Source organism: Lasioglossum baleicum, chromosome 4 (assembly GCF_051020765.1).
Source record: "Lasioglossum baleicum chromosome 4, iyLasBale1, whole genome shotgun sequence".
Classification (NCBI taxonomy): domain Eukaryota; kingdom Metazoa; phylum Arthropoda; class Insecta; order Hymenoptera; family Halictidae; genus Lasioglossum; species Lasioglossum baleicum.
Genome location: NC_134932.1, coordinates 12,847,865 through 12,869,774, shown reverse-complemented (window position 1 = coordinate 12,869,774; position 21,910 = coordinate 12,847,865). Strand labels below are relative to the sequence as shown.

Genomic DNA, 21,910 nt, shown 5'->3' with positions numbered 1-21,910 from the left:
TGGGTCGAGTACTCGTCTCAAGCACCCGTGCCATCTTGCCGCTCTGATCCTCCAGCTCCGAAAACGCCTGCCGCGAGTGCGGCTTCAGGCTTCACGCATCCTGGGGACTCGCCGAGTCGAGGACTCCGTGACGAACCCGACAAATGGACCCGCCGCTCAATAAAATTCGCCGCGGTGCGCCCTGGGAACGCTTGGTCATCTTTGTCACACGGCAGCGGAGCTCTTCGAACAGCTAATTGATGATTGATCAACTCTCGATAGCAGGTCTTTGAGGAAATTGCAATGGGAACGTTTGGGTTTTCGGAATCTCTGATTTATTCGTAAAAATACTGAACGAAGAGCATTCGATTAAAATAGAAATAATAATATGTCTACTGTTTCGTACGATTGATCAAAAGGTCTCCAGAGGTGGTTTCTAATTGAGCCGAATAAAAAATGGAGAGTAGTAGTATAAAATCGCGTGCAGTATACAAAGCGTGCGCTAGGACTCGATGCTCGGTGTTTCGTCCACAGTTCGGGATAATTCGTTATTTTTCCTTTGAAAGGTAATTTAATCTCGCAACTATGATTGATACGCACGCGTGGCCGTCGCGTCGGCTTGCTTCAAAGGCTCCTCTGGCCGGCGCCTTTGAGCGAAAAAACCGAACGGAAAAGAACCACCGCGAAAGAACCCTTGCTTTGAAAAGTGCTGTCGAGCAAACGGAAACTGCCCGGAGCATCGAACTCGTTTAGCAAGTTCTCCGCGCTCGCGCGCTGTTTTGAAGCTCTCGCTCGAAGAAACTTGTACAAAGGAGTGATTGAAATTAATGCAAATCGGGGATGAAAGTGAACTTTATAATTCACTTTGTCTGCGTTGGGAATCAAGCAAAAACCGATCGCCAGCGAGTGCGAGAGAGGAGAAAAAGAGAGAGAGGAAAAGCTTTCGGTACACCGACTAATCCGGAGATTGTTGCTATCGATCGTCGAGATGTTACACTCGAGATGCTAGCCAAAATTTTGAATTGATAAAATGTTACACGAAATCTCCAATCGGTCGTGTCCTATACTCGCACCAGTCTAATAGTTCATTTGAGATATGTAGTCCATTCTCCCCAATTCTTTCGAATCCCACACAAAGAAACAACATAGTACACTTACGCTTCATTTTTTGCCCTAAACATCTGCAGAAGATCAAGAGCGCCGCACAGACACAGTTTTCCTTTCTTCCCCTCTCTTTCTCTCCGGTTGAAAAACGTTCGACCACGTTTCCTCGATTTCTGTCACGGCAGAAAATTGCTCGAGCGGAAGCCAACGGTGGTGGCGCGTGCCGCATCAATCTTTTATTTTGTACGGTGGCGTGCCCAGGGTTTGAGAATGAACGTTTCTTTTTTTCCGTTTTGCAACGGGAGCCGAAAGTCGGGATGAAAAATTCACGGTCGATTCCGCGGAGCCGCTCTCCCTTAACGAGGCGTCGTGACGTGACGTTTCCGGCACAAAGTTTCCTGTCTGGCTGCCACATTCGAACAGCTCCGCCGTCTGTCACGCGTTATCGGACCGACTCGCTCTCGAACGTCGTCGACGAAAGTTCCCGGGACAGCTGAGCCAGTTTTAGATGCGCGAACTTTATCGCCTGGCGTCCGCGTCCCGGCGCCTCGTGACGATGCTAAACGCCTTACAAATCTATTCTACGTAAAATGTCTGTCGAGGTCCCTGAAATTATTTTACATTTTCTCCCAAAATTAGTTCTGAATTGAATGTATTTCCTTCATTGTCTTCGTTGACAAAGTACGATCAGAAAGGCAAATCTTCCAAAAACAAATGTTATCCAGTTGCACACGATTCGGTGGCGCAGCGCCCTCATATTATCTACCGGAACCATCGAAGTCCCCAGACGCCCCCGCCAACCAAAAGTGTCAGGAACAAAGGCCGGCAGGGAGCGCGGCGCAACTTCGTTAAGAAGACACGCGATACGGAACAAAGCGTGGCTGCGGCGCGGCGGCGTTAATTAACATCGACGGCACGTACGTCGCTGAAACTTCAGAGACAAGGTATCGATCACCGCCCGAAAGAAAAATAATTTCCAATAGGGGCTCCCGTGGCTCGAGAAGAGTTCCGGAGGACGAGTAAACCAAAGGTATCTCCTCCCTTTCAAGAACTCCCTAACGATACTACCGAAGAGAACTTGACAAAATTTAAGCGTGTTACCCTGGCCGCGAAAAGTTTACTTCAAAGAAACAACGGGATTTGTTAAAATTGGGTACAGTTTTTGAATGACATGTAAAAGGATTCGAAGAAAAAGGAAGGTGCTACGAGATGACTAGTCAACGAGATTAATAGTCAACTTAGCTAATCCAGAATTTCAACTAATCAACCCTAGACAACCTCAAAGCCTTTGTACAAGCTTCTGAACACATTATGTCCTGCCAACGGGTTCAGAGGCTCACCTTTGACATTTTCAGTGCAATTGAAAGACAGCGCGTGGTCAGAGGGCAGAAATAGATATCGTCTGGCGTTAAGAAGAAGGCTCAGGAGACGCAGGAGCATTGCGTAACGCGGGGGTGTAGAGGTCGCGGGGGGTGGGAGGCAAATAGAGTCGTCTGACGAGGCTGCATCGACGCCGCGGAATTATTAATTTTAATTACACAACTCGAGGCTGCGTTCAGGTTGTCGAGGAGGCCCGGCTTCCGTAATAAACTTACAGCAACAGCATCGGTACCGCCGACGCCACCACCACCGCCACAGACGCGGCCACCGACGCCGAAGCCGAAGCCGGTTCCGACGCCGACGCCGAAGCCGACGCCGACACAGACAAGCGCTCGCTCTACTTCCATCAACACCGTCGTCTTTCCCGCACTCCGCCATCGCCATCATCTATCCGCAGCAGCATTACGTAGGTATTGATTAAACGCAACGCATCCCACCCTCCCACACTTCGGACGGTCTCGAGGTTAGGGGTCGCCTGGGGGTGAGGGGCTCTGCCGTTGGCGCGAGAGTTGCCCAACAATTAATATTATTTATCGATGCCTTAATCGGCCGGCCGCATCTAATCGCTCTCTTCCTCCTGCTCTCTGTTTCTCTTTCTCTCTCGTACTCTCTGCAACCCCTCTGATTTGAAGGCAGGGGTTGGAGGAGCCGACCTTGCTGCACCGCAGGAAGCCGACCTGACGTCGACCACCAGGGGGTGAGTGCTTTGCTACCTTGCACCCCTTAGATCGCCCAGCTTTTATCAGGAAGCAACGCATCGTGGTCCGCGACGTCGGCTTCGATGTTCGAGAGTTTGATTTGTTCAGAAAAGTAATTTAAGTAATACGGGATTTCTCAGAAATCTTATTAATGCATGGGTGATTTATTATAACATGTTTTAGTAGGTGGAAAATGTGTTAAAGAATAAATTATACGTGCGACTAATAAGGGAAAGCCAGCCGAACGCGTGGAAAACTTTGCGTGATCTGTAGTAGATCGTTTATCTTTGCATGAGCCACATGAAGTTTCTTTTCTTACTAAAAATAAATCACCAGCTGCATATATTTGCATACGGGAGTGTATAGCACCTCTATATCGCGGCTATACAATGCATTATGGCACCCTTACTTTACACAGTATCATTTTATAGCGAGACGTTTATAAAGCGTGGTGTCTGATAGTATGGTAGCTAATACTACTTATCGGTTGCATTCAGTTAAACTCTCCTATAGAATACATGAAATCGATATGGGACGGTTTAAGAATATGGCAGAATTAAGTGTCGCTTTAAGCAAGTGACCAGTACTATAAAGCAAAGTGTCTGGCCAACACTGGAAAATACTACGTATAGATTGTATTCAGTCGAACCTAGTCTCCTGAGGAAAATATCAATACATGATGATTTATGGTCCAGAAATGTGGAGCAGACGAAAACATACATATCCTTGGATAAAACCACAAATACAAATATTCTCAACGATTTTTATAAGAATTTCAAGTTACAAGAAGCTTTGAAAAAAGTTTTACGCATGTTTTAATTTGCCCACACTTTGAAATATCTTCTCGCATACATTGCCTGACTACTGTTCCTTCACGGTCCGACTGTTAGTTGACCAGTTCCACTTGAAATACCGTTTTATACTGTTACTCACACAATAAAGGCAGCCGCACGATTTCACAGAGTGGAATTCCCAAGCTCACCTGAAACAAACAGATCAGCGAAAAATTAATAGGCTGATCTCAATAATACCAAGGAAAAATCTCACGAGTTTATTTACGTAAAAATCGAACGAAGTTGTCGAAAATGAAACCGCAGCTAATCTCTGTTACAGAACTCTCGGATGCTGTAGCGATGAAGTTTTGTTTCGTAACTAACCGTGTATTAGTTTCCGTACAATTGTGTTGAAGTCAATTAAGCTCCCGGGCAAGCACATTCTGCGAAAATCGTTGCTGGCAAGTTTCTGAATTGGTTCGATTAAATTATAAATACCTCCAAAATGGTAAGTGCATCATCATTTTCATAGATACTGTTCTACAGCGCATGCTACGGATTCTAAAGCCCAAAAGGAGCTACAATAGACGTTACGTTCGCAATCACGTTTGAGTGATAATAAAATAAAAGAAGAACGTAAAAATACAGTAATACTATTTTCATTCTATTAAGATGATCAATAGAATAAATTTCAATTCAAAGCCGGTAGATTTCAATCGAGGTAGAAACTGTTTATTTCGCGATAAGCCTGGCAATCTACCGATTAGTGTCTGTTACCATCGGTATAAATCGCCTGTAAATTAGTGTCGGAATTCACGAGAGACTGGGACGGGGGTGGGACGGTGGAATTGGCTCGAAAATTCCTTGGCTTTATCTTTATCGGTCCCGGGAGCCGACTAATCCGCCCGTCCCCTCCTCTCGGTCGGCTGTTTATCCTTTTCAATCGCCATAAGTTATTTATAAAAGTTAGCTGGACGCGGTGTATCGGCGCGGATCGTTCCGTTCACTCGACCGAAACTTTTCTGCTTGACAAAGAACGACCGAAGGATCCAAGAGAGCGAGCGAGAGAGAGGGAGAAAGAGAGAGAGAGAGAGAGAGAGAGAGAACTCTGGGGACGAAAGAGAGTGTCGAGAACAAGAGGAAGAGAAGAAAGGCTGGAGAAGCAACGTCTCTCTCTCTCGGCAAAGGGTCATAGAACTCCGATCCACCCTATCACCTTGGAAACTTTACCGCAGAGAGAGCCACAACCCCCTCCGCCTATTCCCCTCACCCCTCGATTTATTTTTTTCCCGCGCGAGCCCCTATTCTTCCGTGACAAACAAGTTATCGAATAATGATTTAGCAGAGTTTCTAACGGGCGAGCCCCTGGCTCTCTTAATTTGAATCGCGAGGCTCGCGCATCCATCGACGGGCGCCCTTTCATTCCGGCATAATGGCCGACAGCTAACAAATTGTCTTTCACGAGAGGGGCGCGTCGTTTTTCTGAAATGCACTTCGTCACCTTCGTGCCGACGCGTTCGCGTGACTCTGCCATGCGTTTTCTTCGTTTTACCGTATTTTCGCCGGTCATTTAGGCGGCGCGGCGCTGCAATATTACTGGAGGTGTATTAGGCGCCCTGGAGAACTCCCAAATTCTCGTAATTAAAGACAGCGTTAAAATTTTTATCCTCGTCGAGAGTCTCGAAAACAGTCTGCTCGATCCATTTAAAATACAACACGAAATCGAGCAGAAACTTTTGCACTAATATAAACGATATTGTTACGAATTTCGTCCACATCTCGAATATTCACATTTAGGAACACCGTTGGATGCTCGATTAGGCGAGGAAACTGTAAAAGCCGGTTCTCGCCCTTTTCCAAATCGTTTCGAGCGCGGCCGACTCTGATTATTCCTGGGAATGACTTTGAACACCGTGCGGCCGAAATCACCGGCCACGTAGAAACTTCAGCGATCACGTTCATTCAGGGTCGCAGTCTCCGCCCCTCCCTCCCCTCCAGTTAGAATTCTCAGGGATTCTCAGGAATTCTCAGCGAACCGAAGACCTACAGTTCGGCAAAGTTTCTTCTCGAGCACCTTTGTTTCTTCCTCCCCGGGACCCGTTGTCCTGGATCGCTACCCGGCTTTTTCCCCCGTGAATTAGGAAGAAGATATTTGACTTCCTCTTGATCTTCGTTTCGACGGCAATCGAGCTCGTCCACCCGGAAAATCCTTTAAACCCGAAGTAAAGAACACCGGGCGTTGTTTATTCAGCGTCTCGGTCGGGAACGTCTTTCCAGACGAGTCGGAAAAATCGGACGGATTAGCGCGGATTAAGCTGCGCCGCCGACACAAAAAAAATTGCCGGTCGAGATTTTCGAGCTGGCCATAATTGGAAGACCATAATCTTCGAATCCACGGAAGTCCCGGTAGACGGGCAAATTTTTTAAACACAATTTCAAGCAAAAATTGAAAGTACTCTGGAAATAAAAAATCCTCTGCATAATTAGAAGACTTCAATCTTCGTGTCCAAGCTGGTATCAGCTCACAGAAAAATTGTCTAAGCTCCGCAGAGGCGTGCAAAAATCATGACAATTTCACAAAGTATTTCCCGGAACGTGGGTCGCGTAGAAGGCCCTCTGATCGTCGCCGGTAGTCGATGAGCGACAGAAAGGAGGACACAATGAATGTAACGAAATATGGAAAGTTCGAACTACGCGGCGCATATTTATGAAGTCGCGGGGACCGGCTCTAATTACAGGACAGTCGGGGACCGGTCGTTAATATTTCGGGCGCGTCTCATTCCGTGCTCCACGGCGCCGCGCGCCGGCGTAATTGTCGTAACGATAATATATTCGAAAAATGTTTCAACAATTTCGCCCCCACTCTACCAGCCTGGCGACAGTCGAGGCTCTCCCCCGTCCTGCGGCGGTATTAAACTTCAATTACGAAGGGGTTGCTTTTTAAAGCGTGCACGCGGTCCAAACATCCCCCGAATGCCCAAGTACCAGCCGGCTGGCAATTTTCTAAACGATCGATCCCTGTCGAGGATTCGGGACCCAGGGAAATATGAAATCCACTAGTGGACACGGTAATCCACGCCCCTAACCACCCTACTACACGTACGTTCTCACCCCTACGCTCTTGAACCATATGTTTTCGCTCCTAAGTCGTTCGGAGGTCCATTTTTCGACGAACACCTCGGTAGGTGTTCATCTGGAGGGATGGCTACGATTTAGGGGGTGTGAACAATTAAATCTCAAGTGTAGTCATGGTAGAGTTTGATGATCCATAAAGCAAGAGATAAAGTACAATCAATTACGACGTGATACAGAAATTAGAGTGGGAACGCGACGCGTGGGGCGCAGGTAGGCGAGTAATCGAGGCTGGAAGCTAGTTCTTGTCCCAGTCGAAGAAAGAAAGTTGGCTTCCTCGGCAACTACCCCCGTCGAAACGAACCCCGTGGGATTCCCGGCTGGGGCGAGTACGCGTGGGTGTTTCTCTCTCGCCCGGGAGAAAGAGTAAACGAGGATCGCTCGCAGAGAAAGAGAGAGAGGGTAGGATAGAAAGATAGAGAGAGGTAGAATGGTACGGGATCGAAGGCGGGTGGCTGAACTGGCCGTACACGAAACAGCACTTACACCCCCGCAACCGACACAGCCCTCGACCCCCGGTCCTCTCCGCCTCCGGGTAACGGTCGGACTGTGCGACTGGCAGAAGTACGTCTAAACTGTAGGTAGCTTCGTGCCGCATGCCGGTGGCTTTCAGAAGTGAACTTCCCACCCGCGGAGTTTATTAATATGTATACGAACCGCGCAGGAATATTTCCGGCCGCTAAGTGAAAATAGTGCTCGCGCCCGGATTCGTAAACGTTGGCTCTGCCCGCGCTTCTCCTCGCCCACATCGTGACAATTGACCTCCCCCCTTTAGCTCATCCTGATCAACATACCATGAAGACATTAGAATGTTAAACCTTGATGGTTGTACTCGTAGAAATATTAGGAAATCATTTATCTAGAGAATCGTTCTCTGGTGGTTTGTTTCTTTATGAAATGTACACCCTGTATAAACGGATAAAGATGTTACACGCGAGCGTCGCTGTATAAAACCGAGCATATTGTTTCTACGAACAATGAAGCATCAACGTATCCGCTGGCCAGCGCCATACATCAATTAACGTCAATAAATCAAATTAACTGTGCGCGCTGCGTTATTTAAGATTATAATGCATAGCACGATATTCGGGCAACTTATAAATTTCCTGTCACAGTATTTGTTTCATATTTCACGAGAACAGACGTTATACGTTCCGTAGAATATTACGAGCATGAAGGCTTCGAAGCGTGCAAAAAGAACATGATAATCCCATATAGTTATTCGCTGGGATAGGCGTATAAAGAGCGAGCAGTCGAGTCGATGCGATGCGAGATAGTTTGTCCGGTTCGCGATAAGCGCGTTCGATCGAGTAAGTAGAATAGTCCGACCATTAGGAAGCCAATTACATCCTGAAATGGACCACAACATCGTAACGGAGGGTGGTCGGAAAAGAACGAAATGATCTATCTAGATGGGTTCCGTGGATTGCCTACGGAACGGCAAGGGCACATTAATTATGTCTGTCATCGGCAATGCCAAGCTGTCGTCAAGGTTTCCCCGGCAGACGCTATCAAGTTTATCACGTCCCAGATATCGCGGGGGGACGGTCTCGTCCCCTTCACTTTGGATATCGACGGCTGCCGAGAAAGTTCCCAAGATAAACGCACACCCGGTAGAGTTCTGATTCTCTCTCTCGCATCCTCTCTTCCTCTCTTTCACTTGGTATTTCGGAGGACCCCCCGCTGGATGTTCGCCGTTGCCCCGACCACGCTTGCTCTTACATGGAACTGCTCTGACCACTGTAACCGGCTATTATCTCGGCTGCGAATTGATTCCCCGGTTTACTGCCGTTTACACAAGCTGGCTACTGGCTCTCTCTCCTTCTCCAGCCACGTCCAGGATTACGTCCGGTTTCGTTTGGCCCCGGTCCCCGCTTTATAAAAGAGAACGACCGACGTCGACGCGTGTTTTCTTGCTTATCGAGCAGCCAGAATCTCTCTCCCTTAATCGCGGATCTTGGTTCGTGGATCGTGCTTGTTACCCCGCTTCGGTCTCTCTTCCCTAGTCCGAGATCGCCGGATAAACATTCTTTGGAAACGACGCTGAATAATGTTGCTCTAACCACTATCGATTCTCAAACCTTCCTTCCGAACCTCGTACATAGTCGTTCTCGATTGTTCGTCACGTTTCTTCAAAATTCTATAGCCTTCTCATGTCGAAAATGTGGTGAATTCGAGAAGATAATTCGATTCTTCGCATTTAAAATCCGTGTTTCTACAGCCACGATCCATTTTCTTCACCCAGAAAATTCGTCCCCGATCCAACAGCCCCATGATCGAAGCAATAGCCTCGAATCAGCGATCGGGCGGTGCCGATTTGATTAAAAGTCATCAAACGGTAGACGAACGACGGTTAATCCTCCCAGGATATTTTTGCCGATAGCTCAGAATCTGGGTCGAATCTGGTCTAATTGCAAATTTCTCGGTCTCGTCCCGATCGAGTAAATAATTCCGGAACGGTCCCGAGGAATTATCTCTCGTCACGATTAGTTAATCGAATCTAAAAGTCTCGGAGCGACGGCTCGTTTCTTCCCTGCTACGAGTGAAATTAAATAAACACGCGGAAAGAGAGAGAGAGGGAGTGTGGTGAGAATTCGTTCCGGTCCGTAAACGAAGAATTTCCGGTCGGCAATTTAGGCGAGAAACGAGTTTTCTGTCCGCGGCGAACTCTCTACTTCGCGTCGACGAATTACCTGGTCGCGAGCGATTCCTTCTTGAACGACGGACACGCCCCTCGAATAATAAAATTACCGGATTTTCCGCTCGACCTTCCTTTCTGCGACCTTCGAGCGATCGAACTCGAACTCGATTTTACCTACTGCATCCCTCACGCTGCGTTCGAGCGCTTTCAAGCGTTTCAATTTGCATTTGAAGCGGAAAAATGGTACAACAACGAAACCAGCCGTCGGCATTTGACGAAATTTTAGTTGATTAAAAAGCTTCAAGATGGCGAATCAAACGACAATCTAGATATGAAAATGTTTACATAGCGCAAGGACCAGCGTCCGAATAAAATGTGCAACATGTTTCAGTGGATAATCGTTCATTGAAATCGCTTCTTCTACTTGGTGCAAAAAATCGCACGACATCCAACCACAGCTGAATCGAAAGCTCAGAATCTCTCGAATTTTCCTCTCAATTTTGGACAAAGGCTGGCGAGGGAGTGGTCGCGCGGTCGCGAGTTAAATCGTACGATTGCCGTTTAAAAATTTAATCAACGAGTGCATTAAAACGTGGTCCCGTCGTCGGGGCGCGGCATTAAAACGTGATTGAAGCTTTTTAATTATCGACCAACAACCTTTTCGCCGGTTTGTTGAATAAATGGATATTTCATGCGGGGCCCTCGCCGCGTTTAATTGAACATTGCGAGGCTTTTGCGCCTGTCCATCGACCGCGAACTTCGACGCCGAATTTCCTGGCCAGGTCGCGTCTGCCGCGCCATGGCAAAACTCGTTAAATCTCTTTTTCCTTTCTCTTGTTCCCTACCCCTCTCTTGCTAACCCCCCACCCCTTCCCGAAAGGTCCGATGCCCTTTCCCTTTTTGCGAGCTTCACGGTTCCGTCGCGGAGCAACCTCGACGTCGCCGTAACTCTTCACGCTCGGGAAATGTTATTCTCCGAATGGAAAACATAAATACAACGCACGTTCTCTCTCCCCTGCCATCGGAACGAATCGTATTTTTCTTTTGACTTCTGTCGTTCCGTGTTGATTTTTCGGAATTGCCCTCTGTTCGTCTCTCTGCGCTACGACGGATCCTTTGAATACGCTCGATCGAACTCCTCGCGATGGATTTATCCGGACGACCCGGAGAATCTTACGCAAAATTTAATCTATTTCTTCGAGTATGTATTATAAATATGCTGGCTAAAAATTTGGAAAGACACATCCTAGTTACTTTTACAAAGTAATGTGTAGCAGTCATTTTTAGTACTCCACAAAGCTAGCGTTAAAGAAATTAGTGAATAAAGACCGTCGCTCATTAGAACGCACCGCTGCCTGACCGCCGCGCCGAGTTCAATTGCGTCAAATTTTGGGGATCCTTCGCCGAAATGAGTGACAAGGGCCCATCAAAGCGACCTAGTTGTCATCTAAATAGACACTCGCAAGCGTCAAGTTTGTCGAGTCCATTTTCCACCTATTTTTTTCCTTTTTGCCGTTTTTCTCTGTAAAGAATCACTCCTCGGTCCTCAGGATAGAGGACAGAGACGCTAAGAAGGACAGCTCGGCGACACACCATCTCCCAATTCCATCGAAAGGGTTGACCGCAGCTCCGTACGCCTCAAACGGAAGATTGCAGGGAGCGAATCACGTCGCCTGACCAAACTGCGGTCTTATGAAAAATCCGCCGTGCTCAAACATTCAATTTTTCATTAACGACTTGTCCGGGAACTGGGTCGCCGTTCAATCACGCCGACCGCGTTCTCTCGGCTTGCGAGCAGAGACGTCTTTGCCGTCAGCTGTGAACGAAGACAAGGAACGGACACCCTGAAGGGCTGAATATATCAAGAAGAACAAACTCGTCACTAAAAATACATCCCTATAAAAAGTTCTTTCATCAATCATTTTTATAAATTGGAAATGGTCGCTTGCCTTTACCGACTCGACTAGTCAGTCGAAGTATCTGCAACGGATCGATTTGAAAATTCGTCACGAGAAACCCGAATCTCAAGCCCTGCACTCAATTATATCAGCAACCCTTGCAATCTCTTCCCCAGGTAAAGTGTAACGAAACGCATCGACGGTAAGCCTATCCATCGTCACTCTAACCGAGGGTGTAGGAAGACCATCATCCCCCGTCGGAGAATCCCCGGCAGACGAGAAGCTCGCGTCAGAGGCGTGTTTTTCAAGGTATCGGACACCTGACGGCCGACGCGACGAAGTCATCCGAACAAGCGATCCTCTAATTGTCTCGGTGAACGCGCGAGCCCTCCGGGGGTGGAACGAAGGGGTGAAAGCGAGAGGGAGAGAGGTGTAAGAGGGGTGGGTTTGTTCGCGACGAGGGCAGAACCGACCCTCTGCACACGGCTCTTGTCCTCTTGTCTACCTGAGCCAGGAGAGACCAGACCCTCGTGTCTCGCTCCATCCGAGCGTATCCACCCCCCGCCCTGAAAAAGGGGTTGCCCATGGAAGAAGGACTATTCGTTTTCATTAGCGAAGCCGCGGCTACGTTCCTGCGAGGTTCGGCGGCGGTTTTGCTGCTCTGGGGAGGGGGGGGGGCTGGCCCACCCGCCAACAGAGGATGATGACTGACTGCGAGAGCGCCAGCCTGTGCAAATCGCTTTCCGAGTGACACCGCCTACTACTTACACACTGCACACCTGCGAACCCGGCAAACCTTCACAATCCAACCCTGATTTTGGCAGTAAACCTGCAATTACTGCGTTCAACGCAATTCTCCGTAATTATTGAAATTATTGTTTCCATGGGAAATCGGTGAATCAATTTCGTCTTTCAAGAAAGACATTCCTAAGTGACCGATGTTTCTTACAACAGATGTAAACAATTTTAATTTTGCATAAAGATCGAAAGTCTAATTATCGAAATACGTGGAAAATACACAAGAATCTAGTCGTGCTATATCCAATGTATCAGTGTGTCTCTCGCAACCAACTCAGAAAAATCTTACTTCGGGCACAAGTCTAACGATACTTCCTCGACCAAAGAATACTCTGACACATTCTATGTATAATTCCATGAGCATCCCCACGCGATTCCAACCCTTCTCCATCCTTCCGGCCCAGTTTCCAAGGCAGATTCGATCGCGAGTTGGTCCATCGATCACATTTTTCGCGCGTCCATTAATGCCGGGGGTTCGAAACAACCCTGGCAAAGTTATCTCGTTACCGTGTCCCGGTTCGCGGGCATGAAACGGGCCATTGTTGCCGACCGTCGGTTCAAGAACAGCCGAAGTCGATCCCGGGATCGATGAGCGGCCCTTTATCGCCGCTGGGTGTGGGCTCGTGGTGCAGGCGCCGCGCCGCGACGCTAGACTCGACGCGGTTCGTTAAGCGGAGCGTGAAGCCGGGCCATTGAGCGACGCGCGGATTGAATCGCGATGCAGCGCGTCGAAGGCGACAATCCGACTTGCCAGGTTCGGTCTACCAACCACCGACCCTGCATTCACCCTTTCACCCCCGTTCTCTCTCCTCCCCGCAGTCCTCCAACCTTCGATAACAAATGGCCGAGCCGCCCCCGAAGGACAACGCCGCTGCGCCGGCAGTTTGAGCGTAATTCCGCGCCAGGGCCGACAGGCCCGTAAGTCACCGGCTCAAACGAAGCGTCGAGGTATTAATTAGAGTTTCAGGCCGGGAACCGCGATCACTTATCACCGAGCCCAACCTAATCTGCTGGCCGACCTTTTCACCCGCGACGCCGATCCCCGCTGATCGATGCTTCTGCGATCGTCAACCGCCGGTCTAATGGGCCGCGATCGGATTAGGGATTTTACTACCAGAATATTTTGTACCTTTCTGTAAACATTGACCGAGTTTTCTTTCTCTCTTTCTGAGTTTTCAATGTGAACCTCGCGCTTAGAGTGCAATAAAACAGCAATAAAAGATCTTACATCCGATTTTTTGGTATCATTGTAAAGAGAAAAGTTTCATCTTGCAAAAGCCGAATATATGCGATTCGCGGAGACTGGAGCGTTGGTTGCATTGATTTTCGCGTCCGGTGGCCGGAGATTCGTCGGTGCCGGGTCGGCTTTATACGGCCGCTGCTCAGGAGAAACATTTAACCCCATCCGAATGCTCGCGCTTAATGCTCGCCCTTCAGACAGCGCCGGCTTTGAAAGAAACGTTGATGGATCGCCTGGTAAAAGCAACGGCGGCAAGCCGGGCCGAGTCGAGCCAAGCCGAGCCCGAGTTCTGCAGTCCGGTATTGAAAATTCACAAAGGGTGGCAGCTTCTCCGACGACTAATTTCACCGGGGAGTCTACCGAAACAAATTTCAGGCCGGTTAACTAGCTGCCAGGGATATCATGACTCGTTAGCAGGTGGATCGCGGGGCTGCGTCGAACTGGCTGGCACCTCCTAATGAAAAGAAATTGCCCATTCCTCCTCCTCCTTCTCCTTCCCCTCCCCCCCTCTCTCTCTCTCTCCTCTTTTTCCTCTTGCTGGCTGGCAGCAGGACAAGATGAAGGATACCGCTGAGGTAGGATGATGTAAATTTGTGCGTTACGGCCGGCATCGAAGTTGCCGAGTGGGAGGACGGGTAATGAGAACGAATTGCCCTCTTTCCCAGTTTTTCTTCGCCCCGAGGCAGCCGCTCCTTTCTTCGGCTCCGTTGACGCCCTCGGACAGGTGGCGGACCCTGGAAAAACGATTCGTCCCGCTCCCCAGGGAACCCGACACCCCCCAAAAGTACATCTGCCCGCTTTGTTATCCTCGTTCCGTGCGTTCCGACCGTCGCTTGCCAATTGAAAAGTTTGCCAACCCCGCCGCGAAAACGACAAGAGCCACGACTGGGTCCAACGCCCACGCATACACTTTCGTTCATAAGTTTGCCCGATGTTGATTTCAATGAACGTAAAACGCGACAGAATTGATCCAGTGTAATTTGTTAAATTGTGGTATTTTATTTTCCAGATTTCTATGACGTATCGATTAGAAAGCTAGACTAAAATCGCAGGGAGGAATTCTCTTCTCAGAAACATTGTGAGATTTTGGTCGAGTGTGATCGTGATTGTGATCGACGAAAGGGGAACGAGACTCCCTTTCCCTATAGAGTTGAAATTTTTACGGTCGATCGTCGGGTGGCCGAGGCAGTGCGATACGAACTACCGGATGCGATAACGTCGATTCGCGGCCGGCGCGACGTCGGTGGATACAGGTTCGCGAACTGCACACTGCACACGGATGCGTGCACCCTGATAGCGGCACCGTCGGTTCGTGAAAGGGTCATTGGCTGCGCCGCTTGCTTGTCCCATTTAGCTCCGTTTCGGGCTGCATACCCATGCAGAACCTCAGAATAGAATACCGTTATCCAATAGAAAATACCAATCGCAAAAATTCGGCTCGAACCATCTACATACTTCGCTTAGTTTTTCATCTATTCTTTTATTATATTATATCTTTATATAATATTAGGTGTCCGGAAGTTCCATACTATAATTCAGTTTATTTACTATTAATCAAATTCCAACAAACTAAGAGTTTCGAAATCGGACTAGGAATATCATGCCCGTAACACAAATAGTTTTCATTGCTGGGACATATCAAACAGTTGAACGCGACAGTTCTGTCGTTCATTAAATTAGTCGACTCGACCTGTCCATGGAAATCTAACCTCACCAAAATAGTTGACACGCATGACGATAATGCTGTTCCGGATATGCATCTTTACTAAATTAGGAACTCGTGGCTCCAGCAATTTATTTATGTGGTTCGTTGCACCCGGGTATTAATAACAATGATAAAATAGAAGTGCAGTAATGCAATAGCATTTCTGTTGAAGATATTATTATTTGTGCTTTTACCCAGAGTTCTCAGCAAGCACTGAAAAACCTCGATTATCAATTAGCAGCGGTAGCGTACGATTATCGGCAAACCGAAAACAGTTTGCATTCGGGGGAATAGCGTCAAGGAAGATGTAGCATAATCCACATTCGCATCGGACGAGCGGCTCTTAATTTGCGCGTCGGTCGGAAGCGAGCCGCCGGTTATCCGGACGCGAGCTGTGACAGTGATCTCTCGGTTAATACATCAGAACGATCTATGTAAATGGGAAACGTCCGGTGTGCGCGCGTGCATTGCCATTATGCAGCCATCGGACGCGAGTAAATCGCTGCGAAAATATTAAGTCCGAGCGGACACCGGACCGAAGCGAAATCGCCCGACAAATTTTCCTCGGTTTCGCTGTGTCGCGTGCGCAGATCGATCCGATCTCGATCGATCCTCCTTCTGTTTACAAAACCTCCGGGAGGGAGGAGGGGGAGAAAGAGCGCGAGTGTTGCCAGGAGGCGTAGCACACTCTTTTCGCCAATTAGTCCATCGACTGTAATTCCCGGATTAATCCGCGAGTCGCTCGGCGATCTCCACATTTAAATGACAATGCGATCAGCCAATTAGTCGCGCCTGCAGCCGCCGCCGCCGCTCGATTATCAATTACCGTGACCATCCCGACGGACTTAAGCTCTCTAATTCACTTTTTCGAATCGTGAAAATCTGCCAAGAACCACCCCTCCAACTGTTATCAGCTGTGGTCCGAGTTTTAGGCCGCTATGTCAATTTTCATTCAGCATGAAGATTTGCAGTCAGCTAATAAATGATTTATTTGACATCGTGCAATCTTTCCGACACACCAATTTGCTTCTGTGCGTTTTGCGCAGTGCTCCTCTCCACTTGTTAACGAACCTGTAAAGTTGCGATAATTACGGAAGCTGTACCGAGAAAATTTTTAACAACCTAAAGGAGCTTCGATGAACACAGTTTACAGAAATAACTCGTAAAAAACTGCGTTAATAACTTCGAGACTACCGATTCTTAGACTTTACATTTCTACGAGGCGAACGATGAAAACTCCTGTGAGCGACCACATTGCAGGAGCCACAGTAGGAAAGATGTATTTTAATTGTTTATCGCAGACGAATTCGTGCAAGCCCGCAGCGTTCTGATGCAAGCTGCGCCGCGCCCGTTGCATTCGCGAGCGTTATCACTCTTTCTCGCGAGCAGCGCGTATTCCGTCAATATTCCGGCGGGGTGGCAAACACGAGCCCGACAATTTCAAATGTTTCCGTCGCGTTCCGTCGCGACACGTCCGCGGAAACGAATTCCGCGTATCGAAATATCGGCTGTGGAAAATTTCGCAGACAATCGCGAAATTATTGAATCGTTCCGCGCAGTTGATCGACAGCCCCTCTTCGACTTTCCTCTCCCTCGGCGACGCGTCTCGTCTCGCAAGTATTTACCCTCTCGGAACGAGATGCACTCGCGATTCTTTGGAGGCTCTGTGCAACGCGCGGCCGTGTGCAATCCTCATTCTCCTCCTCTCCCTCTCTCGTCTGCTCTCTCTCTTTCTGGCTTGGTCTCTTTCGCTCCCCTTTGCCAGATTTCCTTGCTTTTTCGTTCACCCCTTTGCTCACGGTCCTGCACTTCCTCCCCTTTCAACGACTCGTCCGCCGCTACGTGCCTTATTAAAACGTTCCTCAACGAGGCTCGCGTTACACGGAAAGTGCCCTTGTCACTTGCACCGACTTAATTCTTCCGGCAAGATTACTTTTGGATATTCAATTTTCGGAGCGCTCCGCTGTGCCAGCGTTACGCTTGTTAAATTGTTATCGTTAACACCGGAACAGCTGCGAAAACCCGACTGCGCTAACCGCGCTGCAAATCCATTTTTTAGTAAAACTGCACTCGGAAAAGTTTTTCCTTGTTTTCTGGCATGCTGTGCGATACTGTTTCAAAATTGTCTAAAAACCCGGATGGGGAGTAAACTCAATTTATCAACCATAAATGTTTGTTACTACAAAAATGCATGAAGATCCAAATATCAACTATGTCCCAGGTCGTTCAAGGTCACTCGTTTAAAGTCATATAAGGTCAGGGAAGGTCGCATATATAATATGTTTTGAAAAGTTTCAGAACATCGCAATGCAGACTCGAGTGCGTTATGTGCGTACATTTTGCTCCACAGTCGAATAACTATGTCCAATTAGAGAGTACAAATTCGTGAATGTACCTTGCGGAAAGTTCAACATCCACTCGGAGCGTTGTCGTATCTTTACGTGGCTCGTCGCGGTACAGACCCGATTTAATCCCTTCTTCTTCCGATATACCGGGCGAACGTAGCGTGTTCGAGTTAGGCGATACGGGATGTAACTTTTCCGGACGTTTATCTCGGAAGTTCTCCGGGCGTATTTAGTTATCCGGCCACGCGGAGGGATTTGCTTACTTACGAGTCTCCGATAACAGTACCGCCGGAAAATATGTGCAAACTATTCCGATAATTCCGATGCTTCTGTCCCAAGTTTACTGGCAAAGAACGACGGAAGTTGCTTCGGAGGGCCGCGCGACTCGTTGCATTGCTAGGCCCTCGGGCAATTTTGTTTTTCAAACGGTACAGCTGCCACGTCACATTACTACAGTACCTTCTTCAGAGATCAATCTATATTATTTCTGGACATAAAATATCCGTTGACAAATGTGCATTAATGTATGTACAGTATAACGTAACACACTATTCACGTACGAAATCATTCCAGAAAGTGTGTAAACTTTCGACGAATGAGACGAGATGCGTCTCGAAGGAACTTGGAAAGTCTGAAAGGTGAAAGGACAAAAAGGAGAAGACAGGTGCAGAGATGAAATCGAGAGTTAAAATGTAATAAAGAATATAACAGGAGGTGCTAACAGAAATATACAATAGATGAGATGATGATCAGGCGATCGAATTGGAGATCTAGGATCGCACCAACGTTCGTTGGGGCAACGATCTATTTCGCCATAATTTGACGTAAGGAGAAGAGGATGTGATGACCCACGCGACAATAATCGAGTTCGATGAACTACCGACACGGCGACGTTTACAAACTCGGTCGATTAGCTCGCCGGTTGTCATCGAACTCGAACAGCTGATATCGTCGGTGAGGCAAAAACTACCGAAAAGCGACAGTCTTGTGCCTCACCGACAGCTCGTACACAAAATCTAGATAAGTCAAATAATCCGCTCGTGGGATTTTGAACAGGAAGCCTTTCGGTAAGACAGAAGCGGGAAAAGAGGGTGGAAAAGAGGAGAAGGAAGAGGAAGTTAATCAACATGAGTTGCGAGCGCGTTATTCACCCCTAACCAGCCGGCTGCGTATTCAAATATCCGTAGATAATTTCACGAATGAGATCCCCTGCGCGCGATACGCGGACATTTTTCGGTGACTCGGCGTTGTAGACTGACACTGGATAGAGGATCGAGCGGTTTGATAAACTCGCACGAATGAAATTGAAACCGCCAGTTCCGCGGCACGAGTTTCTCCTCGAAAAAATAGCCCTGCTACGTACGCTCAACCCTTAGGAACCGTGTCACACTGAAATATTATTCCCTTGATGTCACGGTAAGGGAATATTCTACAAATTAGAGGGAATTAATCTGAAAATGTTCTATTCGTAAGCTTATACTTAGACTGCAAAATAAAAATTCGACTGTTCATTTTTTTTAGATGTTCAGATAATGTTTCATTCAAGAGTGAATTTCGCGCAGCTTTTTGCAACTCTGGTCCCCAGTTGGTCAAAAAGACGCGAGCGCAGGTGGTTGGTCGAAAACATTTTTTTCTCGCGGATGCGGTTTCCGCAACTGTAACTCTGTAAACTCGCTTGCAACAAATCCCGTGACCCTCGATTCGTCCTTTTCCCAGCATTCCGGTGTCTCTCGTCTGCTCGTTTCTACCTGCAATCCAGCCAACACCTCTACCAGAGAAGAACCTCAGACTCCCCGACGCGTTCCACCCCCAACCCTCGCGCATATCATCCTTTTTGACGCGTGTTTGCGTCAGCGGCGCGCGAGTTTCCTCGGAAATTCGCTTGATCCCATAACCGGCGGGGCCTCGCGAGCGTTCCCTCGATTTTTCCGCTATTCCTTCTTGATTTTTCAATATTTCAAACACCCTCGGAATACGAAAACACCGGGCCGGGGGAGGAAAGCGAGCCGAGGCTGACGTCTCCGAAACTGTTCCTCGCGGTTCCCGGCGATGCTATGCTCAAACGAAACACTGTTCAACCGGTGATAAAATTCCGGCGAATTTTTCCACGAGACTACAAGTCTCGGAGGCCACGAGGTTACCAATCCACATATTTCTCTTATTTCTAACCTTGTGTGTCGTTAGAAGTCGTTGGGTTACGTGCGAATGAATTTTCTCGACCTTCAAAATTATTCAACGGTGCAGACTTTTATATCATTTTTGAATATATAAATTTGATCCAAGCGTGTTCGCTCACGTCCGGAACATGCGTTTTTATATCGAGCTAAATTTGAAGAATAATAAATGCAGCTATTTGAAACTGTGCAGAATTTCATCTAGGTATTTGGCGATTTTTCCGATATCCAGGGAACGACAGCATCGTCGTACGTATTAAATTCCCTTCGATTATTTTACGAGCGCAAATTTATTCGAGAACGCTAGGGGTAATTTTTGCCGCATTTTAAATTTTCCCAACAATGTAGAGAATTATTGGTTTGATCGAGGCATTCGGATTTTCGCATCGCGTTCATATTTTTCGCGTTCGGCGTGGCCGCTTGCTTTTGTTCGGACCTGCGCCGGTCGAAATGTAATTTATTTGGTTAATTAAATTCGGTCTCGGGAAAAGTAACGGGTCCGATGGCAACTCACAATTTAGGCCGTCGCAATTTGTATGAAAGCACGGAGCAACGGAGGATCCGGGCTAAATATTTGTGTTTCGATTTTTGCGATCAGTGGGGGTGAAAAAAGTCGAACACCGTATCAATATGTACACGTCGAGGCAGAGAACGGTTCTCGAAAATTTCCGAAAAAAATTTCCGAACAATGGATATTGTATTAACGATTAATTAACATGCTCGTTGCCACGTTCCCCTCCTGGTCCAGCGGAGGAAAAACGTCGAATTAATTTGGTTCCGGTTGTTGTTGTTTAACGTTTTATTGTGTACACGCGACGTGGATATTCGGGAAATCGATGAGCGTTCTTTGTTGCAATTTTTTTTTAAATTATTTTTGGCAGCGTTTCACAAAGCGGATATTTTTAATAAAACAACGCCGTTGCGGGTACCCGTTGACGAAAAACCGGCGGCTGTCGTTTAATGAACAACTGTGTTCCGCAAAATCATTTTTCTTTTGACGGAGGGCCACAGATTTTTTTATCCGGTTGTTAACGCTGTCGAATTGCTCGCCGCTGCAGTCGTCGGTATTTTGACCCAAGTAGTGTACTGTCAAAGCGAGTCACACAATTCTCAGGTTAATCCATAGTGTATTTTACAATATTATAGTGTAATAAAATTCAGGAAATCATTTCTGAAAATGTTTCTGCTCTTTATTCTGAGCACTGCTGCTCATGAGGGTAGACGAGGGTGGATTGGGAAAGGAGGAGAGAATAACCGAAAGCAATCGGAACCCGGTCGAACCGATGTAGCGGATTCACTTACCTATTCGTCCCCTCGTCCCTTTGGCTCCCTTCGACCTTCACAGGTCTCCGGAATCCCTGACGAGTTACGAGTTACGAGTGACGCTCGAGAATCGATTCTATACCCCCCTCGCTACCACGTCGCAATCGAGTTAACGTTGTTTTATGAGCCCCGGTTTCGTTTGCCGGCGGTTTAGCCGCGCTTTGACGGATTAAGGAACAGACGCGAGATCTACCTCGACTCGCCCATTGCTTGGCGGTCTCTTATTTAACCCTTCCGCGGGGACAGACGAAAGTTATGGGGCTCGCGTGGTATGGGAAACTTCGGAAACTCTTCGGGGACCAACACCCACCCCCGCAAAAAGTTACTTTTTCTTTCACGAACTTGTCAATCGAAGCTTCGCGAAGCTTTGCAGGTAGCTAACCAGTCGACTCGAGATTTCTGCGCGATTATTTCGCGTGAATCGTTGTGAATGTGCTCGCATGTCGTGTGTAACGGTTTTCCGAAGCTGATCGCTAGACTGCGGATTGTTACGTATTTATGAAAGAATTACCACAAATCTAAGGATATTGTTATGTTGTTTCCAGCGTAAAAATACTATGATGGGGTGAAATGAATCTTTAGAACGAAAGAGAACGAGAAAAATTTGAGAATTCCGCTCAAGATGGTTGGAACAAACCGAACCCTGTTTGCTGGAACGCGTTCGTCCACTGGCTCGTGAAAAAATGTCCCCGGCGAGGCGCGTCGTTTTAAAATTAAACC

At 47.7% G+C, this 21,910-nt stretch overlaps 1 protein-coding gene across 3 annotated transcripts in view; it reads right to left on the bottom strand.

Moving 5' to 3' along the window:
* Positions 1-21,910, bottom strand: part of LOC143208348 (uncharacterized) — a 315,575-nt gene that overhangs the window by 194,020 nt on the left and 99,645 nt on the right. The window contains exon 1 of one of the 3 annotated variants that reach the window (XM_076422731.1): positions 4,095-4,113. The exons of the other annotated variants lie outside the window; for them this stretch is intronic. The gene's annotated coding sequence lies outside the window, so the exon portion shown is untranslated. Of the gene's footprint in view, positions 1-4,094; positions 4,114-21,910 lie in introns of those variants that run through there. 3 annotated transcript variants of the gene reach the window in all.